This window comes from Lactuca virosa, chromosome 3 (genome assembly GCF_052849685.1).
Source record: "Lactuca virosa cultivar CGN04683 chromosome 3, Lactuca_virosa_CGN04683_v6, whole genome shotgun sequence".
NCBI lineage: Eukaryota > Viridiplantae > Streptophyta > Magnoliopsida > Asterales > Asteraceae > Lactuca > Lactuca virosa.
In genome coordinates this window covers 174048354-174053823 of record NC_136428.1, presented here as the reverse complement: position 1 = coordinate 174053823, position 5470 = coordinate 174048354, and the positions used below count along the sequence as shown (strand labels likewise).

At 32.0% G+C, this 5470-nt stretch overlaps 1 pseudogene across 1 annotated transcript; it reads left to right on the top strand.

Moving 5' to 3' along the window:
- The first annotated feature begins 2263 nt into the window (after positions 1 to 2263).
- On the top strand, positions 2264 to 4268 carry LOC145162738 (uncharacterized; annotated as a pseudogene). Its single transcript, XR_013739287.1, has 6 exons — positions 2264 to 2306; positions 2390 to 2477; positions 2549 to 3007; positions 3099 to 3308; positions 3878 to 4026; positions 4139 to 4268. The product of XR_013739287.1 is annotated as an uncharacterized LOC145162738 (transcript).
- The last annotated feature ends 1202 nt before the right edge of the window (positions 4269 to 5470 follow it).

Sequence of the window (5470 nt, the reverse complement as noted above, 5' to 3'; positions counted from 1 at the left end):
TCATGGCCGTTGATTTTTTGTCCCATGTTAGCATAAAAACAGTTGCATTTGGACATATCATACGGCAGAAAACAAACTTTCAATTTTTTGTTCATGTTTTTATTTGCAACTTCAGAAAACAGCATGTGTTTAAATATGATTAAAAGAATCTTGAAAATGAACTGATATTGTCTTTCTATTTGTTATATTCAAATAACCAATAAGGAAATTCATGCTAATGGTGATAAAACAATCCGAAAAAGGTATTTAACAAATTTCTTAAAATCCTAATTATTATTTGTTTAAGAAAAACCACCATTTAACTGAACTACTTACATGAACCCGAATGAGATTTAAAAAGAAAATGTCGAAGAAACAATTAACATGTTAAATTCACATTTCACGTGTGTAACACATTATATATACTATCAATTCCTAAAAGGCTTAGCTACAATAAACTTTTTTATCTTTCCTGTTTTGCCACCTACGTTTTCCTTTTTCATTTTCAGCCACAATATTACTTCCCCTTTCCCATTCTTCTCTTCCATTCTTATCCGCTTTTCACCGCCTATGTTGTCCACCGCCTATGTTGCCCAATCAATTGCATTTGCTTCCACCGCCTTCTTCTACTGCTTTCATCTATAGTTCTACACCACACATGCCACCGTTCATTTGAAGAGTTGTCGTCTCTCTCATCGTTATCTGTTTGTCTCTCCCGAAATTATTCCGATAACCACCCGCCTAAACCACCCGCTAACACAGTTGGCGCCACACCCCACCCACCTTCAACCTAATGAATCATCTCCTCCACCTGGTTGTTTCCTGGGCAAAGCCCCCTGCACTTGTATTCCTCTTCAAGCATCAACTGTGCTCTTCCTGTGTTCTCTTCAAGATACGTGTTTCATTCTGAATCGATAGTTTCTATTGGTAGTTGTGGGTTTTTGATTCCATGCTTTCAATTGGTGGTTGTGAGTATCCCTTCATGTTATCCCGATAAGTAGATTTGTGTTGCTTTATGTTCTGACAGCCTGAGAGGCGAGCTTTCATCCATGAGGTTAAAATTTTGGTATCACCAACAATTTGTCGGTTTCACGTCCGCCAGGTTTGAATACCTAATTGGCTCTGATTCCTGTGTGAAGATGAAAAGGGGAAGCGGACGGAGCACTCGACTCAGTCATTAATGACGCTTGAAGATGGGGATCAAACATCCACAAAACTGGTAATACCAATCACATGTGTTAATTTTTCAGTTTTTCAACGGATTTGTTTAGTCTCCTTAATCATCACTCCTCTTCTCAATCGATTACTTCTTCCACTGTGTTTTCTTGATATCGATTTTCAGATTAACTAATTTGTTTGGTTAATTGTAGAAATCCTAGCTACATTAGTTCATTTATAGATGCTTTTAATTTGTAGGTGGAAGGACTGAATTAGATGCTTTGTCACGCTTTAGCTTATTCATTCCGGATATATTGTTGTCTTCGGTGATTCCGAACAGTTGTATATATTCAGTTGATGAATTGATTGTATTGCGGAGTAGTAGGTTTTCTTCATGCTTTATTGTTCTTGAAACTGAATGCTTGGTCCAAAATAAAAATGTTTTTGTAAATTTTGAATTGTAGTTTTTGCAATCAGTGCCTTCCGGGTATATCTCATACACCCTCATAACTTCATAGTTTATAGTTTTTGAACTTTCGTTGAAGAATTCCACTTTGTAACTCTCATTTCAATTATATAAATTTTCAGTCAGATGTCCCAAGAACTGTGATGGTTTCCTGTGAGAGATATGGGTTCGCATTGAACATCATTGACACACCAGGCTTTGTTGAAGGAGGTTATATCAATGAGCAGGCCATTGGCATCATCAAAAGGTGTGTACTCAATATTGAATATTATTTATGAATTATGTCTGAATGGGTTGTTTGTCATTTTGCAGGTTTCTTTTGAACAAAACAATAGATGTTTTTTTATATGTGGATCGATTGGATGCGTATAGAAATGACAACTTGGATAAACAGATTGTGAAGGCAATAACAGAGAGTTTTGGTATATAAATATGGTAGAAAGGAGTGGTAGTGCTAACACATGCTCAACTTACACCACATGATTGTCTTAGTAATTATGACTTCTTTGGAAAAAAATCAGAGTCTCTTCTGAAAGTTGTAGAATCTGCTGATCGTTCAAAGAAACGTGAAATTCAGGTAGTTTGTTTTTTAATAATTTATTAATTTTCTTTAATCTGATTGTTTTGAATATTTGTTGTAAGGTATGAAAGTTAAATAATCTTGAATCAAGACATAACACGTAATTACAGTTCTGCCATTGAGGTATGAAAGTTAAAGTTTTTGTGTATCCACAAGGGCAAATATGTAATTCTTCATACTAAGTTGATGTAAATTATCTTTTATAGGAAATTGCTTCAAATTTGAACTACCCAAGTGGTACTATGAATCATGCTGTCATTTATTGCTCCCGATTTATCAATAATCAAGAAACACGTAAGATTCTGAAAAAAATATATCTTTTTTTATTCTTTATTCATTAACTAAAGTTTGATAATGTATTTCAGATTGATGACCAGGTAAACGGATATCTTTTCCAAAAAATGAATATAAAGGATTTAGGTCAGATTATTCTTCGATTAATATCAAATGGGAGATTATCATCTCTAGCTCACAATATAGCATTAATAGGAAAACACATTTAGAATCCGTTGAAGGGTATGCTTCATTGATAGAAAATGTCATGAACCTTCCATCTGAAGTTGCATCTCCAAGGGCAGTTTGAGAAATTCCTTCAAAAATCAAAAGCGAGTGGCAGTGGGGTCTTTTTGAAGACATCCCATATCGTAAATATGTAAATAGAAGTTCAAGGGCTCATAATTTCTTGAAAAAGGTTGAAAATAAGTGGGGATTTAAAAGAGAGTTATGTTGATATTAGTTTTGATGATACGTTTTTGTATAGTATTTGGGAAGAAGAGAAAAGTATTCAGACAACAATGGCTAAAAAGAGAAGAGAAGATGCTGAGGTAAGAAAGAACTTTATAAAGATTTTATCTTTACCTTTTTGAATATCATGTTTAGAGTTTAGACCTCATTTTTGTTGTGAATTTTATATAGTTGAGGGATAGAAGTGAGCAACCAAGGGGAACATGGGAGGAAGTATACAGAAGTGCAAAGAAAGCAGATAGAAATAAGAATGATTTGCATGAGAGAGATGATGAGGAGCTTGAAAGAACAGGTCAACCGTTGTGTATCAATGAACCTTATTTTGGTCAAGGAGCTTGGCCTTTTTTACATCATGAGTCACTTTCTCGTGATTTTGGATTGGTGAGTTACTTTACTTTATATAAAAGATTGCAACTTTTTTCTTCTTTTGGAAAACTCAAGAAGCTATAGTTGACAACAAGTTGTTCATGTTGATTCTTGCAACAAAAAGATTGTAACTTTTTTCTTCTTTTAGAAAACACAAGAAACTATAGTTGACAACAAGTTGTCCATGTTGATTCTTGCAACAAAAAGATTGTAAATAGTGGAACAAGAGTAACTTTAATGTCTTTAAAATTATGTTATTCAAGTCAACAAAAGGGAGAAGATCAAGAATCGATGACATTGATGGACCTTCTCGTCTTCCTCTTCTGAACATGCCATATTACCGTGATGCCCTTGGTGATTTGGAGCCTTTTTTGCAATTGCTAATCGAATTGATTGTATACACAAGAATGCTTGGATTGGATTTTCATCATGGAGAGCCACAGCTAAGAAGCTATTATACATAAATTTCCATAAGAATCGCAACTTTTATGGAAAATGTCATCAATTTCTTTAATGGTCACTTTTTATGATTGTTATTAAAATTTGAGGTTTTGAAAAAAAAATAACATGCTTCTTTGTCAAAGGATGCTGAGGTGGCGTTATTGGAGGACATTCAAGGGCGTAGACATGGTGATGCTTTATATTTTTGGGTAAGAATGGATAAAGATCCAAGAAATCCAATGCAACAAGATTTTTGGACATTTTGTGATGCTATAAATGCGGGTAATTCAAAGTAAGTAGTAGTCTCTATAACTGTTACATTCTTTTGATGCAAATCTTTTTTATTATTTGAGTAATGTCTAAAATACCCTTGTACTTGATTTGTTGAATATTTGCATTCTCAGAAGCTTTGAAGAAAATGTATGGGGTAAAGGATAACTCGACTTCTCTTCCTCCAATGCCTATGGATGGAGATTCATGGTCTGTTATGCATAGTTGGTCTATGCCAACAAAGTCTTTCTTGGAATTCGTCATGTTTTCAAGGTTTGAATTCATTTTGTAATTGATTTTATAAAAAATTATTCGAAAAGATTTTTGTTTTTAATAACATGGGATTAATCTTGATTTGTACAATGTTTGTGGATGCATTGGATGCACAAGTATATGATCAGCATCATCATAGTGGTCTTTGCTACTTAAGTTTATCCAGGGTGATATTTTCCTTTCATGCAATTTATTTTATGATTGACTTTTATAGTAAAATTCTTCAACAAAAAGAATATTATTCCCTTTCTCCAGCATTTTAATTTTCTCATAAGTACCCCTTTCAAGTTACAAGATTTTTACAAATTTGTCTTAGAATCCTTTTTTTGTTACAGTAACTTTAAAATTTATATTGTTAAATAAATGTAACTAGATAATAATTCGTATAAAAATAGTTCGAGTTAATTATGATATTAATAAAAGAGAAGAGTTTATTAGATAAATAATTTTATTCAAAACATATTAAAATAAATATACAACGGTTTTTACACATTCAATATTGCTATGATTGAGTCAAAATTTCAAATTACTATGTTATAATAACGCAAAAAAAAGTAGAATGCTATAATAAAACAATAAATGAAAAATAATATTCGTATGAAGAACCCTTCTGTATATGTAATATGTTTTGATTAATATAATACTATGTTATACCAATTGGTACAGCTTGAAATAAGGAAAAAAAAAACAAACAAACACAGCGCCAAAGGCGCAACTAATTCCCTCTAGTTTCTATGGTTTGTTTATTTATTTTGACATGTATTAAATGCGAAAATGAGAGAACTATATTATATTATACTCTATTCTAATTTCAAGTTTCGGTATATTTCTGTTTTTCTGCTTTCAGTGCTTGCCTTTTAGTTATTGTTGCTTTTGGTCCTTACTTTAACATTTACCTACACATGTTCTCCCCCTTTTTACCTGACCTATCTTCTTTATAGGTCATATATATATATATATATATATATATATATATATATATATATATATATATATATTGGACCCTATATAGAAATAGGTAAGGTAAAAAGGGTGAGAACACGTGTAGGTAAATGTTATATATATATATATATATATATATATATATATATATATATATATATATATATATATATCTAATATTCCTATAATTACTATTCTGAACTTTGTAAAGTGTCACTTTGACCTCTCACGGCTTTGAATTTTATGTATAG